This window comes from Natator depressus, chromosome 15, assembly GCF_965152275.1.
Source record: "Natator depressus isolate rNatDep1 chromosome 15, rNatDep2.hap1, whole genome shotgun sequence".
In the NCBI taxonomy this organism is placed as follows: Eukaryota; Metazoa; Chordata; order Testudines; family Cheloniidae; genus Natator; species Natator depressus.
The window spans coordinates 14,771,330-14,792,053 of NC_134248.1; the positions used below are offsets into that span (position 1 = coordinate 14,771,330).

At 45.2% G+C, this 20,724-nt stretch overlaps 1 protein-coding gene across 5 annotated transcripts in view; it reads right to left on the reverse strand.

The window, feature by feature from the left end:
- HIC2 (HIC ZBTB transcriptional repressor 2) overlaps window positions 1-20,724 on the reverse strand; it is a 95,107-nt gene that overhangs the window by 6,004 nt on the left and 68,379 nt on the right. For 3 of the 5 annotated variants that reach the window (XM_074972426.1, XM_074972428.1, XM_074972427.1), the window contains one exon: window positions 3,622-3,765. The exons of 1 other annotated variant lie outside the window; for it this stretch is intronic. The gene's annotated coding sequence lies outside the window, so the exon portion shown is untranslated. Of the gene's footprint in view, window positions 1-3,621; window positions 3,766-17,490; window positions 17,507-20,724 lie in introns of those variants that run through there. One more of the 5 variants, XM_074972429.1, reaches the window with a different exon arrangement.

Consider the following 20,724-nt stretch of genomic DNA (forward strand, 5'->3'; position numbering starts at 1 on the left):
AATGACGACTGCTTATTACAGAGCTTCAATTTTCCTTATGTGTCTTTGTGCATCAGCATCACAAGTATTAAGTAATTACTACCACACATTGCTATTTTGTGGCACTCATGAAAAACAGTGAGCTTTCTAAAGCAATCATGGAGTAGCAGAGATGGGGCTGAAGATTTTAAAACCAGTAGTCAATTTTCAACTCCAAGCACTCCAATGCAACGTAACGGATTAAGTGTTCCCCAGACTAGAGATTCCTGTTGATTTAGCAGCAACAGTGTAGTGAACTCCATGAAGCAGCACTGTCCCAGGCCAGGTCTAGAGGCGCTTTGCCAGTAGAGCTATATCAGTATACCGTACTAGCAAAAAGCTCCTAGTGTGGACACAGCTTATTTCAGCCTCCCCCCCCCCCCCCCAAGCAAAATAAGCTTTACCAGCAAAAGCAGGTGGCACAACTATGCCAGCAGATATTTGTAGTGTAGACCTGGCCCTTATCTGTATCTTCTGAAGTGCTCAGCAAATCATCATAAATCCATTACAGACACTGGTCCAGAACTGACCAGCTCCAAACACCTACTTAACAGGGATGCATCCTGAGATGGAGTGCATCCTCTTGTTCACTAGATGGGTGCAGGAATTGTTCAGCAATCCATAGCATTTAGGAGACTATACAATCCCTAGGATGCTCCCAAACAGTAAGGAACAGCATAGATCCAATTAAAAAAATACCACAGCATTCCAAATAAATAAATGGTGAACATTACAACTTTATAATAAATACCTGGTGCACCTGTATCATAGCTCTGAAAGGGGACAGGATATTAAAGCTTTACAACTGTATTAGTGCTGAATGCTCAAGAGAGAGCTTCCTGAAAAAGCCCAAAACAACAACTGTGGAGCATCAAATGCTAAGATTGTTTTTGGACCACTGAAAGAAGCCTTGCTCTATTCTAGGGGAAGGAAATAAAAAACAAAAAGTTGTTCCATTCCAGGAGTAGCATGGGCACAGTGGGATTTCAGATGCTCTTCCATTAAGAAAGATACTTAAAAACATGGCAGACTCTCTTTGCTGAGTAGGAGACTTATTACTGACATTTGTGATCAAACACAATGGAGTGTCCTTTGCATACTGTCTAGGACCAAACAGAACTAGGGGTGTATTGGTCACACAGTAGTAGAGATAACCCAGTTATAAAGGAAGGCTCCTGCCCAGTTTCAGTGACCCTGCAGTAACAGCAACCGCTTAGCATACACCGTTTCCAGAATTGTGAACCTCATCAAGGATCCTGATGCACAATAAAGGAAGGAAACAAAATGGGAGTCTTAGCATTACAGGGAATTCACCCCCACCCACAGCCAGAGTCTAGCTAATGGAAAAATGGGAGAGAACAGAAATGTTATGCTTCTCAGATGATATTACACACAATGAACAGCATTAAAATAAACCTACACTAACTAGGAGCTGGCAGTGTCTTCATAAGCAATATTGCCTAAGGAACTGGATGCTTGTGAGAATTGATAATCAATTTATTAAATCAGTGGCTCAAAGCCAAACTAGGGCATATTCTGGTCTGATGGGCATTGAATACAGCGTAGAACATACCATGTGCTCTAAGAGCTTTCCTGCTTTATTACAAAGTGATAAGACTTTCCTTTCCATCAAGACTTTGGAAGGAAATTGGTTAAAATTAGACTGTCAAAACACATACAAACAGTAACAAAAAATAATTACTTAGGATGAAATACTAAATGCCACTACAGTGCTTTAGGATTGTTTAAGGACCATAAAAAAAGATAAATTACACCCATCCCCAAAGCAAATCCCAAAGAAACGAAGAATAACTATCTTTGCAACCTATGGCAGGAGACGCTATTTGATTTCACTGCTGAGTTTCAGACTGGAGTGTTGGACAGTGTTTATATTTTGAAAGAACACCAGTGAAGCAAAGAATTGTTCCAAAGCAGACCTAACGAATCCCCGCTTCATTTAGAGAATTTGTGGGCGGCAGAGAGGCTAGATATGGAGAAGCTGTGTATTGAAATAACTCTATGATTGATAAAAATCTAACATGTGGAGATTAGAAGCTCTGTATCAAATTAGATGCCATTAAACTTTAGCCTGCCTTGCACATTTTAATATACAAAGGAAAAGGTGGTATTCTCTTTGACTGCCTGCTGTCCCCAGCAGCTCTGCAGCACTCCGGTGAACATGAACAAAAACAAACAAACAAACGGGAAGTTTATTCCCTGTTCTGCTTTCTTCTTCCACCAATTTATTTGGGTCCCTCTAGCCTTTAACAGACAGAAGAATGCACGCTGTGTCCAACTGCCACCAGATTCCTGTGGGCAAGTCACTTCACTTCTCTCTGCTTCAGCTTCCCCATCTGTAAAATGGGGTGACAACACTTAGCCCTTTTCGAGAGGCTTGGGTGAAAAAGGGCTTTGTCAGGATGTATTCCTACTCTAACGCTCCCTTCACCCCACGACCATCTGCGCTGTGGGAATACTGCCCACATGTTAATTTCATTGTGGTCTTTGGGACGAGGCGTAGGAAACGTGGGCTCTCACGGATGCTCACCTCCCTGCAGACTGGTGGTGCCTCACAGGTTCCCCTGGGGAGCTGCAAATGCCCCGTAATTAAACACACACGGGGGGCATGGGTTCAGCTCTAAAGCAGTCAAAGCTGGCCCTAAGGATGTGCTGATAGTGATATCCCAAATGGCAACCTCCCATCCCCTGAACACAGTCAAAGCACTGGAGCTGAAGCAGTGTCAATAAAGTCCCCCTTTTCACTCTCTCTCTTTAAAAAAAAAAAAGAAGAAGAAGAAGAGGATCAGCAAAAGCTCTAGGTGGAAGGGGTGAAACCCCAGGAGATCCAGGTGGGAAACTGGACGCAGCACCATGGTGTTCATGGAAAGAGAGTCTCACACTTCATCTCAATATATTTCAGACTAGCCCTGCAAGCAATACAAGGGCAGAGGTGTGCACAGCAGGGGCCGAGCAGCATGCACAGTAGGAACCGGCTGCACAGTTAAAGCGGTAGGAATGGGGATGGGGGAGAGAAGGGAGGAGTGTGATATCTTGTCAAACCATAGGGTAAGATGTTGGGAAATTAACGTGCCACACTTGGGCTGCTGTGGTGAAATTAGTACTGTGCAGAACTGCTCTCAAAAAGAAAGGGAGTCTCTGCTTACTAAAGCAAATGCCTCAGAACTGCTGCAGAATCTGTTCTGCTTGGTTTTTGACACAAGCATCCTTGGGTTTGGTAGCCTGTGCTGTGATGTCTGGACATGAAGCACGAGGGAAAAACAAGCTCAGCAGCTAGGGACCCCTGGCTTCTGTCCTCAAAATGTGAAAAGCAAAAAGGTTTGAGGATTCCTGCAGCACTGTGTCCTCTGCCCAAAAGGTAACAAGCAGTGCCAGACACCTGATACATAGCAAACTGCACATGGGGCAGAAAAACCTCAAGAGGGTGAAGAATGCAGGGATTCCTTAAGGCTAGTATGTGTTGACAATACCAGGAAAACAAAGGGCGATCAGGTCTGCGTGAAGCTGCAGCAAAGCAGGGGCAACTTGTTATGTGTTGAAACTCTGAGCATTAGAATGCACGTTAACCACTTTGTTGCCGCTTACCATGCCAGGTACATTGGGCTAAGGGCACCTCCATCCAGTGCTGCCTGACGTGCCAGGTACATCCCATGATGTTCCATTGAAATCACAACAGGCCATCAATAGAACGTGGCTGCACAGATGCTGAATGAAGAACCAGCAGGGACGCTGTTAAATGCAATTAAAAAACTGCCATCAAAATTGAAACGTACATTTCAAATGGCCACCTAATTTAAAGACAACAACAACTGCTTCTATCGTTAACCCCCTCTCAGACTGTTGAGCTGCACAGGGCAGGGATGTGCAAACATTATGGGGAACCCTTGCAGATGTCTTGGATCCTTTTCCCTGGCAACCTCCTTTCTCAGAAATACAAGAACCCGAAGAGCTTCAGATAGGAACATGGAAATGCTTCCCAGGGAATAACTGTCCATAAGACACCTTCATCACCTCATTTTGCCCCCTGAAGGCTATCTAGCAACTAGATACTACAGTGATGGGTGATTTAGAAATGCTTCTCCATTGTTGAAGTCTTCATGCCACAATCTTCAGAGTCCCATACTCTACACGATGCTTTTCGCATGGCTTTGAAGCAGCACTTTTAAAAGCTGCCACTGCCCCACCTTGAAATCCATCTGTCACAGAGCTGCCATTGCGTTAAGCCAATCTGGTTTCCTGTGGACCCAGTTATATACAGAAAGGGAAAGAGTCCATTATTCCAAGACCGAACCTCAGGGCATGGCCTACTGTACTGGCACTACAGTGGCACAGCTGCAGCTCTCCCGGGGAAGCACCGTAGCGTAGAGGCTTCTTGCACTGACGGAAGAGGCTTTTCCATCTACCTAGTTAATCAGTCTCTCCAAGAGGCAGCAGGTACTTGTGTTTACACCAGGGATTAGATCAACCTAACTACAGCACTCATGGCACAAAAATGTTCACAGCCCTGTGTGACGTAGCTCTGCTGATCTAATTTTTAAGTGTAGACCAGGCCTCAGTGTACCACAATGATAATGGAGCTCTTTGACGATTTAGGACTTTCACTGTGCCTCAGTGATTGGGGATCAAACCGATTCATGGCAAACTACATCACGGTCCCCACCTAAAACTTAGGTCCATCTAACTACATTGTTCAGGGCTGTGAAAACGTTATGTCCTGTGCGACGCAGATAGCTCAACCTACTCCCCATTGCAGACACAGCTAGGTGGACAGAAGAATTCTTCCATTGACCTAGCTACCGCCTCGCAGAGAAAAACCCCTTCCATCATTGCAGGAAGCAGCTACACTGCAGTGCTGGAGCTGAAGGTTGCTATACATTAAAAATGTATAATTCCACCTTTCCTGCCGAAAAGAAAAAACTTATGCGACCTCCCCATTTTAAGTGAATGTTACATAGATGCTCCAGGCTTGTGAAGCTTAGTGCAACTCCTACAACCGCAGAGCCTCCTCCCTCAGGAGTTAGCATAATCAAATAAAGAAGGATTACTGAGAAGGATAATCCTTTGGATGAGACATTAAATATGGGTCCCTTTATAGGGCTGTTTGTAAAAGAGGTATATACCACTTGTGAAATCAGGGAAGTAATTAAAACTAAATTTTGCCTCAAATTGGAGGAGAGCCTGCAAAGCACTTTTAGTGCTGTGAATTTTGTTGTCAGGTGAACACAGTTACACAATATGTCTGGGCCTGATAAACCAGGGGTTCAAGGACAGAACATGGCAAACATTCTTTCCCTTCCCCACACTGTCTCCCAGCATCCCTCCTACTATTGGTCTACCTGGAAGCCTGTGGACATTTCTGTACCCTCCCCCAAAAGACTCGGCCTGGGTGGGGGGGGGGGGGCGAGGTAGGCTTTAAAGGAGGACAAGGTAAAACTCAGGAAGAGGAAGGATGGTTGGAAAGTTCCTAGACAGCATTTGATTTTTGGGCTCAGGCCTACCTGGCTTATCAGGCATAGTTTTTATGAGGGACAGTGTTGATATTTCATAATTTTCTCAGCAAAAGTAGAAATTACAATCTACAAAGCTTGTCCAAGAGGAAATAAACCCCCTGCCTAGCTTCATAGGTACTCATGGACTAGAAACCTTGCCTAGCTTCACAGGACTCTCAGCAATGAGGTTCTGCTCCCCCGTTAGGGAACAACACATTATACATTTGCATAGCTCTAGTTCTTTTTGCCTGCCTTGTGTGCCTGTCCAGCTGGGAGTTAATGATTGGATAGCACTTCTCAAGTAAGTTATGATCCTGGCCATCATTTCCATGTCCCAGAAAAAAAATCAAACTGCAAGACACCTTCACTGTAATTAATTTCCTTAAAAGGGATTGATAGTAAATGAGGACCACTGGCCTTGCAGCTATAAAGCTCCTCCCTGGAGAGGATACAGAATGCAGAGAGAAGGTTCTTTATTCTGCCTGGACGTGTGCTGGGTTCAGGCCCGAAATATACAGAAAGCCGAACCAATACCACCTGTCACTTTTGTAACTAAATCATTTTTATGCTGAAATAACAGGCCTTTTGCATTAAGATTACAGCTGTCAAAACAGGCCAGATTGATGAAATCTTGTCAATAAAACAAAGGTGAAATTTAAGCACGTACACTCCTACTGACCCAGTTTACACTGGACCAGGATCAGCAGTGCAGAACCGGTTTAAAATGGACCACTGCCAGTGTGAAAAGCTGTGTTTAAACAGAGTGTCTGTATTAGCTTAGGCACAAGGGTTTCAGCCCCTGCGAACTGGAACCTTTACCTCTCGTCTCTTTCTGGAGTAAGCCAATGACATCCAGGCTGTGGGTAAGCTACTGCTGAGTACATAATGGTGACTGCATGTGCCAACACTAACTCTGTGAAGCACGTGGCGATACCCAGCTTAGGAGGGGGGTGCTGAGCAACGCATTAAAGCATTTCTGGAATCTGGAGTGAGACAGCAGCTCAAATGCAGATTTACATACAGATTACAGCAATTTGCTACTAGCTACTGTGAAGCAAGACGCTCTGCTCAGTGGTTTCTGCTGTAAGGGAAAGACAGCTTGCGGAAACAACACAGAACTGTTTAAATAAAAGATACATTTCCCACTGGTGGAGCCTCCCCATTCACACGGAGGCCAAGCTTCCCACTGGTCTCTGCTTGTGCTGCCCATCCCTAAGCAGAAATCTTGTACAGAACACGTTTGTCTACTGCTGCCCACATGAACCAGCACCCATGAAGCATGAAACCCTTGTGATATTTGCCAAGCACGATGGACTCCAGGGATGTAGCAGAACCATGAAACAAAAACCACAGGAGACAGGAGGAGCAGGTAGCAAGCAACAGACGCTGACACTCCTGCAACTCACAACTGGCTGAACAAGCTCACCAAAACCTGCATTTCAACAAAACCCACCAGACAAAGGCAGCCCTAAAGCCAAGCAGTCGTCTGACGCAGCCTCTTATTTCAGAAAGACGTCCATATCCTTAAGCAGACCCAGCACATACAAGCAGAAGACACCCCTGACGCACCTACCAGCCAGGTCCCTTTGCCAGAAGCTGGAAATGGGCAACAGGGGATGAATCACTTGATGATTACCTGTTCTGTTCATTCCCTCTGGGGCACCTGGCATTGGCCACTGTCCGAATACTGGACTAGATGGACCTTTGGTCTGATGCAGTATGGCCGTTCTTATGTATGCAAAAATTAATCTAGCTTCTTACAGTCAGTTAGCTTTGGGCCTTGATATACAGAGTTCTTCCTTTAAGATTTATCTGGATGTCCGAGACCTTTCGAAGACTTTCTTGCCTGGAGCAAGTCAAATGGTCAAGGTTTCCCCTACCTGCCCTGGCTTGCCATGTTTCATTTTAGGATGGCAGGCTAGGGGACTGGGCATAGAACAACGCTCTGCCAAAGCTGGCAAGTGACTCATGAGAGGTGGAAAGAAGTCCAGGAGATTCTTTGCCCATTCAGGGGACGGAATTTACTATGCTTGTATCTTAGAGCTTCAAGAATTAGCACATTTCCTTTTGGGTTGTAGGGTTAAAACTGAAGTCGAAAACCGCCAGGCAGGCAGGTTTCCCCTTTAACGATCTTCCTTTGCATAAAACTAGTGTGACTGCCAAACCAAGCGCCATGTACAATGGCAACCAAGTCCACCATCAGCACCAGCAACACGCCTGCCTGACCCATGCTGCATCACATAAAATCAACGTCCAGACTCTACAGCCACGAACTAACCTATAAACCATGAGAGCTACATTCTTCAGCCCCATCATTCGTTCTCCCAACCCCTCCCGCACACCCTTTCCAACAGGGCACTGCACATGCACTGGTGCTATAAGCAGCTCTGAATACTCTGCTGAAGTCCTGCTCCAATGTGAAGCCATGCCCCTCAGCGAACCCCAAGTATGACTATCCCTCCAGCAGTGACAGTAAATAAAGAGGTGGTCAGGGATGGGAAAGGAGCAAACATTCCTACTGTCATAAGAGGAGCTGAACATCAGTGTGCTGGACAGCCTGGAGGAAGGAGGAAGCAGTGGCTGCGGAGTTTAGTTGGCAAGGGAAGAGAGGAAAATCAGGTTTTAGATTTTCAGCCCTGGTCTACATTTAAAATTTAGATCAATCCAGCTACATTGCTCGGGGCTGGGGAAAATTCACACCCCTGAGCACCACCGTTAGCCGCTGTTAAGCTAAACTAGCTCCCGGTGCGGACACTGCTACATCAATGGAAGAATTCTTCCATTGACCTAAGTACTGCTGCTCAGGGAGGCGGAATACCTACACCAACAGAAAAAACACAGTTCTGTTGATGCAGGAAGCACCTACTCTGTGGGCACTACATTAGCACAGCTGCAGCTGTGCTGCGGTAGCACCCATAGTGTAGACGTACCCTTTCAGGATCCCGGAGTGGGCGGGAGTGCCCCACTCAATCTTTGGCGCTCTCCTTCGCCCGACTGTGGCTGTGCCTACACTAGCAAACTTCATAGCTGTAGCTCCACTATTCCCATCTACCACCACTTGCATTGTTGCAATTGCCAGTAGAGAATTAAGAGTTATACAGTTTGTTAAACCAGGCTCTGGAGTGCTGAGGGAACGGGGCGGATCTGGAGACAGACTCTCCCACACAAGTCCCATTTGTTGTGTGTCCTCAGTGAGCTTTGCTGGTTGTGTCACGAGAGGAGCATTCCACACAGAGCTGACTGCACAGTGTGACAGTGCAATAACCCCATACGCTCATTGCTGCAGCAGCTGTACTAAAAACTCAGCGTGAAGGCAGTGATGGCAGGGGCTGAGGAGAGGAAAAGGTATATGAGCACATTTTGCGCTGCCATAAGAACTTAGACCAAGCTGTCATTACACTTCTACATCCTGACTACCAGAGAGCACAGAAGTTGGGTGTCCTCAACAGACAAAGAAATAGATTTTGTTATCACAGGTATGCGATTTTTGCCTAGACCCAAGTGTCTGTGCAGCTAGTGATGACATAACGCATTAAACAGCAAAGTCGTCATCCAGCTCCTCAGCAAGAAATGGAGGAGGTGCCTTTGGTGCTCAGTTACCTTGAGCAGCCTTTATGTACTATGAATGGTTTGCTAAGTACTAACTGGTTCCTCAGCCCCGTACAGATTTCTACACCTCAGAGAAGTCTCCACTTCGGAGTCAGCTGCTAGAGATTCTTGTCCTGGAAAGTCCTCTCCCTTCCACCAGTAAAAGGCAAAAAAGAGTAAAACCAGTGAAAGATGAAATTGGCCACAAATTCCGCAGGACAGGGCGCATGTCTTACTTCGTAAAGCACCATTTAACTTCACAGAGTACCAAATAAGGAGTAGTTTCAGAGTAGCAGCCGTGTTAGTCTGTATCCGCAAAAAGAAAAGGAGTACTTGTGGCACCTTAGAGACTAACCAATTTATTTGAGCATGAGCTTTCGTGAGCTATAGCTCACTTCATCGGAGGAAGTGAGCTGTAGCTCATGAAAGCTCATGCTCAAATAAATTGGTTAGTCTCTAAGGTGCCACAAGTACTCCTTTTCTTTTTGCAAATAAGGAGTAGTAAATAATAAATAATCATCATGGAGCAGAGATGCTGTCTGTAAAATTGCAAAAACACTGCTGTTCCATACCTTAATCAATGCTGTTGGTAGGCCTGCTAGAGATACTGCTTGCCCTCACCTGACTTACTGTAACAAGCACCCTGTTTTTATTTTAGAGGTGATTTGGAAGATTTCCTATGCTGGACATCTGCTTTTATTGACACTGTTGAGATTAATGTTTTAACAGAGAGGTGATGAGAATGATTAAATATACTGTGGGAGATTTCTCTTCCCTTCATCCAGTAGAGTCTAATTTGCCAGTTTGCATCTGTGTACCACTAATGATTCATTTACAAAGCATCTGTGTCTGTCTAGGCTTTTATACCATGCTGAGCACCACGGTAGCTGAGCATATCACTTGCCAGTTGCTTCATATAGTTTGGAGGACCAGATTTTGCTGTTACTCCATGAGAATCTCACCCTGAATTGGTAGAGCTAGAGTCTACAGCACAGTGATGAAGGGTTCCCCACCCTGGCTCTCTTTTAGTTCCCCACCTTCCCGTGTCGCTGAGTTTTCACGCCTACGTATTCTGGCACCAGTTTCAAATACTGAGAGAATTCAATGTGGCACAATCTGAAGCAGATCCAACAGCACCCCTTGCAAAATTCTGTTTGCTTGGGGTGTGCGATTTTTTTGTTTTCTGGACAGGTGAGTGAGATGCCATTAGTATTTTCCATCATCACCACCACGATAAAGGCAAGTGAGTAGATACTGACCTAGGCAGGTATATTGTCATAACAATTCTATAATGCCAGTTTAAAGTACATTCTATGGGTTACAAAACAATCAAGCCATGAGTATGGGGCAACTAGGAAAGTCCCATTATCAGGATTACCTATGGGTGTTTAGTTGGTAACTGCCTGAATACCCAGGGTTAAGTATTTCAAAAGTCATTCATCTTCAGTTACCACCTATGCAAACTGCTACTTTAACTGCCTATTCATTTGCTGAAGGACAGAAGCCTCAAGGAACATTTTATATGAAGACAGAATGGATTCCCTTAGTTCTTTAAGATATATTAGCACAACCTCATTTGGCAATTGCCCCCAAGGGTGCTGGGGAGCAGAGGGTTGAGGCAGATTCTATTTATAGAGGATAACCCTGGAAGAAACAGGAGCTACTGGAGAATCAACCATGAGGGGTGAAGCTGTGACAATGCTGAATCTAGCAAGAGGTGCAGACGCATAGTCTTTGTGCCAAAGAAAGCTCTCACAACATGCAATAGGTGGGGCCACGTTCAAGTTTTAGGCTTGGCTGGCAAGTTTCATAGGCACGCCTGATGAGAATTCACAGAGGTGTATTCCAAAGCTGCAGGAGTGAAGAACTAAAAGGCTATTTAAATATAAAAAACTGCCAAGTCACTTCCTATAGAGCTCTCCCCTTCCCACTTGAAGGGGCAGGTGGTAAAAACAGCAGGTTGGACTGATTTACACTGGTTTAAATGGAGTAGTTGATCCCAGCACGTTTACAGCCATATCACTGAGATCGGAGTCTGGCTCAGCTAAACAGAACAAACTATCAGTAGCCACCTCAAGGAACATGGATGCTACATATCAGGGGGGAAAAGTATGGTTACCACTCTGCCATTTCCATCTGAGCTCACTAAAATAAAGTAACAGCATCAAGGAGCTCTCTAGAAGGGATGCCGATATGCTCTTCGGAAGAATATATTTGGACTAAAACTTTACTCTTGGCGTGGTGAATTCTCAAACACCTGTACCCAGTATTTAACTGCCATTGCAGGACCTTGGCTGAACAGCATTTAACCACATGGTGGACTAACTTAAATTTAAACATCATTGTGCCACAGTGCAGGTGCATCAGCACAATCTGCATCCTTGCTGCCTCAAACAAAACACCTGGTGAGACTCAAGCAGGTGAAGAAACCGCACTCAAGAACCCTAACCACACTAGGTAGGAAACAGTCATACTCTGATGCAGTCCAGCTGTCTTCAACCCCTGGTTGGTTGATTGCCTGATCAATCTACTACCCTAGCTATACAGTATTCAAGGTGATTTCTCTAGAATTCCGCAGAGATGTCAGTCTTTAAGATAAAATACACTGCTCAGCCATTTTAAAGAATTAGAATAGCAAAAACCGCCTCACCACCCATCCATCCTGCAACAAGGAACTAGTCCATCCTGCGACAGGAGGAGAAGATAACATACTAGTAGGTCTTCTCCATCCCCGACTGCTATGATGCTGATGTTTTCGGAGGCTTTTCTCCTCAGCTTCCTTATTGATACCAGTGTTCCTGCAGACCTTAGAGTAACGACGACAATACACCCGTATCCAAGAGTCCTCGTATCTCTGAGTTCTCACAAAGTTAGTCCTTGCATATCCAGGTCTCCCACTGAAGTCAATGAGAGTTTTGTAACAAGGTATTTACTGGGCCCCTCGTCATCTTACACAGGGGAGAAATCCTAGATGGCTGGGAGCAGCCTGGAGAAACATTCCACTTTCAAAGGGGGTTATTTCCTTTTTTAAAAAAACACTAACTTTTTTTAGCCAATTTTTCATCAGTCTGGTTTAATGCATCCCAGCTGTATATGAGAATGCTGGCTCCCTCACAGAGATATTCCCAACTGTACATATTCATTTCTGAACAGGTAATGGGTCTTGGCACAGCGGCTGGATCCTATGCAGGAGTTGGATGTGACATGTTGGGAAAGGGGTTGAATTCTCATCTCCTGTTCTAACAGGAAGGCCATTCAATGAATACACCCAAGAACCTGAAACAGACACTGGTCTAAATTTGTGACTTTTTTTTTAAACTACGTTTTACTGTTAGCATTTTTATTTTCAGTGCTATTGCTCTCTCCCACTGATTTTGCCCTGACTATTTAGCAGAGAGATTTTCTGACACCCATTCCTGGAGTTTATAACAGGGAGAACCCTACTTAGCTCCGTTGGGTTTAGCTGGTATACAAAGAACAGACATCACTGACAGCCACAGAAACATCTACAATGCTAACAGCAGGGTTTATGGGTAGCTTCTGCCCCTCAAACTGCAGAGCCAAAGGGATCTTGGACAGCAGGTTGGTGTGTCTCAGAAGAAAAATGACTTTTTAAAAAAACAAAACAAAACAAAAAACATGGTCTTAGTAAGAAAGTGGAGGAAATAAACAGAGCTTTGGAATTCTGAATTCCATGACTAGGGTAGTTTTAAGAGAAATTCCTGCATTGGGCCTAAACACACAAGCTGAGATTTATAAAGGAGCCTAAGAGTATGTCTATACTACAATTAAAAACCCATAGCTGGCCCTTGCCAGCTGACTCGGACTCATGGGGCTCAGGCCAAGGGGCTGTTTAATTGCAGTGTAGACGTCCAGACCTGGGGCTCTAGGACCCTGAAAGGTGGGAAGGTCCCAGAACTCAGGCTCCAGCCCCAGCCCGAACAAATTGTCTACACCACAATTAAATAGCCCTGCAGCTTGAGTCAGCTGGCACGGGCCCGGTGTGGATCTCTAATTGCCATGAAGACATACTGTAAGTGACTTAGGAGCTGCTGAAATCCCCACCCACAGTGATTATTTATACATACTACAAATTTTAGAAACTGATGAATAGTATTCCCATTTTAGGATATAAAACAAGTTTTAAAAAAAAAGATATGGGCTTATCTAAAACACATTAGAACTTCAGGTAGAAGAAAATCCAGGTTCAGATCTGAATTTTACATTTAGGACTGCTTGTATTTAAGAAACAAAACCTAAAATCTAAATCTCCATAATTTTGCGTGAGTGAGATATTTAAATCTCCTAATTGAAACCAACACCTAAGGCTTTTTTCCCTGGTTTGAATTAAAAAACAAAAAAAACCACACAACTGTAAGGATCCATCCCTCTTTCCAGTTCTGGCAGCTGAAATTTCACAGGAAAATGCCAGACTTTTGCCAAGGATGGTGGAAAGTCTCATGAGAATGCTAACCTACTAAAAAAATCCTCCACTTAACATGGCCAAAATCCCAGTGGATCTTGCTGGATCTCAGCCATTTGGAATTCAGCACCATTGAATTCCAACCTTAGCCCCCAGTGCATCCTTCTTGGATCATTGCTAATTAAAAAAAGAAAATTGTTATTCAACTCTGCTTTTTTTTTTTTTTTAATTGTTATTTTCCTAGAAAGGGTAAAGAGTATTTTTCTTTTAATGAGTCAAATTACTGGAGAACTCAGTGACAGATTATCTTAAAAATAGTTTGAAGGAAAAAAATAAATTAGAAAGAAAAAACCCCCCACAAAACAAGAAGCACTTTACCACCACAGGGTTCCTTTCCCCTGCTGTGCACAACCATTAAATGCCATTCTGCCTCCCCATTTGAGACACTGGATCTGAAAGATCCAGCATAAAAGGCCTGGTGAACACTGTGCCCGATAAGAAATGTTTAAAAAAAAAAAAAAAAGATGGTTATAACGACACTGAAATAATTAGAATATTCACAAAAGTTCCCCTTGGATTCAAGTCAGCATGTGGGAGTGAGGGATTAAGATAAAAGTATTCACAGCATTTCCCGGTCAGATGCTGAGATATCAAAGCCTGCGTACTAAGGTGTACTGGTGTAGCAGGGGTGGCTACCTAATAGCAAACTCTGCAAGCAGTGTGAGTGAGTGAGTATAGTTTGTTTTTTTAAGTTTGTGATCTAGTTTTAGTGCTCACATGAGAGAGTAACAGCTCTAGCCTAGTGTAGGCAGGCTCTGGGCAAGCTTTTCCCAAACCTCTCTATCAACATATGCCAAACCTGAATTAAATCAGTACTGCTCCTTGATATCGCCCACCCCCCCACAGCAAGCCGGAAATGCCAATTTTGTCAACTTCTTCAGTCAACAAATTGGGGCCATTTTATTCTCTCTTCTCTTACATGACAGTAAACAGAGTTACTCTTTGATTACAATAAAGCAGGAAGACACCTGAGCAATGAAAGTATAGTGCTGAATTTTGTCATCACCTTCCGTACCAGATCTCAGCTTTTCACAAACTTTCCTGGACGCGGCTGTGAGGGAGAGTGAATGAGCGCATTACTCCCATTTTACAGCTGGGGAAAACAGGGCACAGAGAAATCAGTGACTTCCCCCAAGGCCATACTTCAAGTCAGTGACAGAGACTAGAACAGAACCCAGGTTTCCCAAGCCCCAGTCTGATGCTTTAGTCACTAGATCATTCTTCATCTTGTGGAAGGGAAAGGTTCCTTTCCACAGAGTTTGCGACTCCCTTTCTCCCGAATGGCCCTGAAGCTACAGCTAGAATCTGCTGCACGGGGGCCGTGCATTGTATCAGCCGATTCAGTAAGTAACAAGGTCTTCTGAAACCAAGTCGAACAGCTCAAGTGATTTAGTGTTCCTGCCTGGGCTTGCCAAAAGACCTTAATGCAAATACAGCCCCAGGAAAGTGAGGGTGGGCTCTATGGTTCCCTCCCCCTCAGGGCTTTTTCTTCAATCCCAATGCACTTCATTACAGTTGCACTTCAACTGAGAATTCAGTTTATTTTCTGAAGCAGGGAAAGTGGGTTAGTAACCCACAAAGAGTGCAAACTCTGGTGTTCCAGAGGATTTGCAGTCATCTCAAAGGGGTGTTTTGTCCATTGACATGTTTGCTGTCACATGAGCCACTGGATTCCAGGCAAGTAAAACAGGCTCACTCACTCCAAGGAGTGACACATTCACACATGGCATTACTTTTCTTAAAGGTATTTACAGTTTACTTTTTAGTGCTACTTTAAGTTCAAAGGGTCTAGTAAAGCCCCATTAAGCCATTTACATCAAACTGGTTAGTTAATTATCCTGTTGTAGACTTTAAATTAGTGATTTATAACCCTCTCCCAGAGATGCCAGTATTTGGAAGCACTTCAGCAGGGCAGGGGTTTTGTGGGGTGGGGTGACAGATGGAAAACACAGAGACTTGTGTTGCACTCAATTAACTTTTTGGAGGAGAGTGGGGGAAGACACCCCACTGTTTAACAGGCGGCAGGGTTCAGGAGACTATATAGCATGAGCTCTTCCCTCCTTTATAAGTCTGTCTCACTTCAATACTTCCTCATTTGTTTTTACATGGTGCGTTGGAACATCTAAGTTGGACCAAAATCTACGTGTGCTAGTTCAGATATAAAACCAAGGGCTGGATTTCCAGAAGTGGCCATCACGCAGCGGGTTGAGCGCTTGGAGGATCTGACCCCTTATTTTGGTGCCTCAGCTTCTTCTGAAAGCCCAGAACGTAGTGGCTAGAAAGGGAACCCGGAGACCTGCTCCGACCAGGGTTTATTTGGTCATTCCTTTTCAGAAAGTGCTCTTCTGCCAACCACCTCATTTTCAGTTGACAGCAGTTTGCTCTCTAGCACCTTTATGTCAAACTCAAAAAGCGCTAGAGACATCCTTCCACTAAGCCTCATACGTAGGTGCTGGAACTGGGGTTGGGGAGGGCACTTGCAGTGCTGCCGCACCCCCTGGCTTGAAGTGGGTTCCATGGCTCTCAGAGCTCCTCCACCCCAATACAAACCGTTCCAGCGCCCCTGGCCTTATCCCTCTCTGAAATGTGCTATGCCCATTTTATACAGAAGTTCATCAGTTCAGCCAGGGGGAAGCCACAGCATGGATCAGTGGCAGAACAAAGTCTAGACCCTGGGAGTCGTGACTCCTAGGACCTTGTTCTAAGGACACCTAATTTTTAAAGGATATTTTTGTTCCTATAGGCTCGGGTTATTCCCATTAGTCCTTCCAGCCCATTCAGGGGTTTTCACAGGTAAGTGGATGGTGCCCCTAGGCCCATAACCACAAAAAGCTAGTCAAGCCCCACAAGAACAGCAAAATGAACAAATGTTAGTTTCTCTTCGCCATCCCTAACAGCTATTACCGGGCTAGAGGCAAATGACCTATTGGACCAGTATGCTGAGTTTTACTGACCAATTAAAGTGGTGACTTAAAACCACTGCTACATATATATACACACACACACACACACACACACACACACACACACACACACAGAGTTAAGAAGCAACTTTGGTGCCAATCCTGCAAACTGCTTTATGCAGACCAGTCCCTGTGCTCATCTGCAGCCATACAAAGTTCAGGGATCCAGTCACACAGGCCAGCTTGCAGATTAGGGCTTTCAAAAGGTGACCCATTCTGTTTTACCCTCAAATGAAGGTGTGTGAAAAAGTCAGAGTGTTTCCATTCAAAATATAACGAAGTGGTCCAATTGTGTGGAAAAGTCCCACAAAATGTAGTGTTTTTTCTACTCCCAAAATGGTCCCCTTTCCATGGAAAAGAAATCTTATTCTCAAGCAAACCCAATTTAATTTGTCCAAAAATATCAATTCACGTTGGAAAACTGAAACTTTTTATTTCACAGGTTTTTGATGTGAAAGCAGCCATTTCGTGAGGATTTGGCATAATACCCCCAAAGTTTTTGGGTCAAAAAATGGTCTGGAACAAGAGGATGAAAGTTTCAAACAAAGTTCTATGAAAATATTATCGCTTTTTCACAATTTACTGCTGCTAACTGCAAGCTCGAGGTCTTCTAATAAAAACAAGTAAACAGAGGAGTACTTAAATTGTCAAATAAATAATAAAACATTCTCTGAATTCCCCCGCCTTTTCTTGGAAGTAGTTACACCCAAACCATCAGTCACGGGTATGTCTACACTACAGCCATTATACTGCTGTAGCACTGTAGTGTAGACTCTTGCTATAGGGACAGAAAGGGTTTTTTCCATTGCTGTAGTAAATCCGTCCCTTTGAGAGGTGGTACCTAGGTCGATGGAAGAATTCTTTTGTCAACCTAGTGGTGTCTACACTGGAGGTTAGGTCAGCTTAACTATGTCTCCCAAAGCACACTTACATTTTAGGTGTAGACCAGGCCTCAGTCCAGTAGCTGTTCTGTTGTGCTAACCCTGCCGGGAACACATAGTAAAGTAAGAAAGTTCAAATGCAAATCTCAGCCACCAAACAGCCCATCACAACCTGAACATTAGGATTCTAAACAAAGAATATCAATTTTTCTAATTCAATAGGAAGGAGGGGAGAGAAGAGGGAAACCAGTGTGGATAAGTGAGCAAACCTTTCTTTTACCTCCCTAAAACCTTCCATTTCTAAAGGCATGCAACAGCCATGACCACTTCTAGAACAGGTGTGTCCCATTAAATACTTCCCATGTCACACTTGTGTCCCTTGGACACTGTTCTAGGGATTTAGTACCACTGCACACCAGCTGTAGTTCACCCCACAGAGGTATCCTGTAACACCCTACAAAGGGGGGGGAGGAGGGGCTACTCTCAATTGCGTGCAAGAGCCCCTCACCATATGACCTTCTACAGTCATTCATTGGCATCTTACAAACACTTGTGCTTTCAGTGCATGCACAAATACAGAAGCAAAAGGCATGCCCTCCTCCCCCAGACTCACATAACGACGAGTGTATTTCCAAGTTAAATGTACAAAGGATTTCAAATAATTATGCTGGTTATTTTTCATTTATTACTTGCAAATCCTTTGCTGATTTTATGCCAAATGAAAACATGGAAGATCGCCTTGAAGGAGGGTACAGAACTACTTAACTAGGGAACAACTGCTCGGACTCACTTCATAAGCAGGAACTGCTATTCAAATATTGCATATGCAGGATTATCACAGGCTGACTGGCCCTTTAAGAGGAGTTGGGCTCAACCGTCCCTGAAGCAGGCCAGCCATCCTCCCAGCTGGTCCTAATGGACTAGGAATCAGAGGGCTCTGGTCAATTATTGGGCCCAGCTGGGGAGAGGTCAGAGGGTTTTTAACAACACAGCTGGGCAAGCTCAGCCAGAGGGAAGCCAGAAGGATGGCTGGGTTCTCTGGGACCAAAGCCAGGGCAGACCCTTAGAGTGGACGAGCTGGGCCTGGTAGAAGATTCAGGTGTTTCATTTGGGACTTTGATTACTGTGGGAGGGAGAGTTGAGCCCTGGAGGAGCAGGTGACCAACCATCAGTTTTCTGTTACGTTAGGACTCTGAGGGAAGCAGCCTGAGAATCAGTGCTGTGGTAAAAAAAGACAGGAAGAGGACAGAGTCTCAGCCCACAAGGGCCAGAAGGCTGTGGGGGCCAAGCCATGTGCATCTGCAGGAGTGACTGAAAAGTTGGATATGTGGAAACTGAGGCAGGGAAGCCACAGGGCCTCAGAGGAGGTTAAACTGTGACAAGAATCTGGAACAAAGGAAAGTGAGCAACATACACATCTAAAAGTAAGTGAAAAGCCACCCACATTGTGTGGGTGGATGTTATTATTGGTTATTCGTTTTACTGTTGCACCTAGGGACCCTAGTCCTAGACCAGGTCCCCATTGTGCTAGATGCTGTATAAACAGAACAAAAAGACTGTCCTTGCCCTCCTGGGTGTACAATCTAAGTGCAAGACAAGAGACAACAGATGCGGGAGTACAACTAATCATGAGACAATACTGGTCAGCAGGATAGGGTGTAGTCTCTGCACACCATACTGCCTGTTGTCAAGTTTTCTGTAGCCACTGTGATAAGGGAGGGACTTGAAGGTGGATAATGAGGTGGCTTTATGGATGTTTGAGAGGATGCCACCAAGCGCAGCATGGGAGAAAGCACTAAGGTATGTGTTTGAAAATTCATGTGGGCAGTGGAGGCTGGCATCGTGGGTCGATCAGAGGCAAGCACCAGCAGTGTGATTGGTGAATCAGAGATGGCAGGTAGGGTGGGGATTGACTGTGAAGGGCCCTGCAAGTGAATAGAAGCCGTTTATGTTTGATGTGATAGAGAAGTTCCAATTTAATTCTTAAGAAACTGTTGGCCCAAGACCCAGCATTTGCCAAAGGGACTGCAGGTTACGAAGAGGAAACTTGAGGCAGCAGGTCAGTAAGTGCCATCGCCTACAGCAGATACCAAGAAAGGGCAAATTGAATAGTAAAAGCTTCTGGGTAACACAAAGAGCAATGCTAGTTTGGTGGCCAGTCGTTACTTCTCTATCCTCCTCCACCAAAGGGGCCAGCTGGACATCCCTACACATGTATACGGTCACTGCATCACCTCCTGCCCCACAAAAGACAGCTCGAAGTACATGGTGGGGAGCCTGGGGACCGCAGGTGCCAAGCTGTCCCAGGATATTCATAGGCTATAGCAACGATGCCCAAACTGTGGGGCGCACACCCCTAGAGAGGATGCGGAGGGAAGTTCGGGGAGGCATGGCGGGGACTAGGTCAAGCCCCACAGGAGGTGGGGAGGGAGCACCCCCCAGCCATGCTTTGCCCCCAGATCCGCTCCGGCCCAGCTCTCAGTCCCCAGGGGGTGTGGATGGGGGGGGGGGGGTGTTTGAGGACCACTGGGTTATAGAGTAAGGCCAGAAGGGACCACTGTGACAATCCAGTCTGACCTCCTGCATAACAAAAGCTAGAGAATTCCACCAAGTGATTCCTGCATCAAGCCCATAATTTCAGGCTGAGCTAGAGTATAGTTTAGAAAGGCATCCAACCTCAAATTAAAAAGACTCCAAGTGATGGAGAATCTGCCATATCCCTAGGCAGACTGTTCCAATGGTTAATACAGATTGAACCGCCTGAACTCACATGAGTAGGGCCCTACCAAATTCATGGTCCATTTTGGTCAATTTCACGGCCGTAGGATTTTTAAAAATTATAAATTTCATGATTTCAGCTATTTAACTCTGAAATTTCACCGTGTTGTAATTGTAGGGTCCTGCCCCCAAAAGGAGTTGTGTGTGTGTGCGCGTGTGGGGGGGGCGGCGCTGGTTTTGCAAGGTTATTGTCGGGTGGGGTCACGGTACTGCTACCTGCACTTCTGTGCTGCTGCCGGTGGCGGCGCTGCCTTCCGAGCTGGCAGCTGGAGAGCGGCAGCTGCTGGCGGGGAGCCTTCAGAGCCACTGGCGGCAGCAGTGCAGAAGTAAGGATGCCCTGCTACGGTATTTCCACCCTTCCTTCTGCACTGCTACTGGCGGGGCGCTGCCTTCAGAACGGGGCACCCGGCCAACAGCTGTCCTTCTTCGGCTGCTCAGCTCGGCGGGCAGCGCAGAAGTAAGGGTGGCCATGCTGTGACCACCCCCCCTAAAATAACCTTGCAACT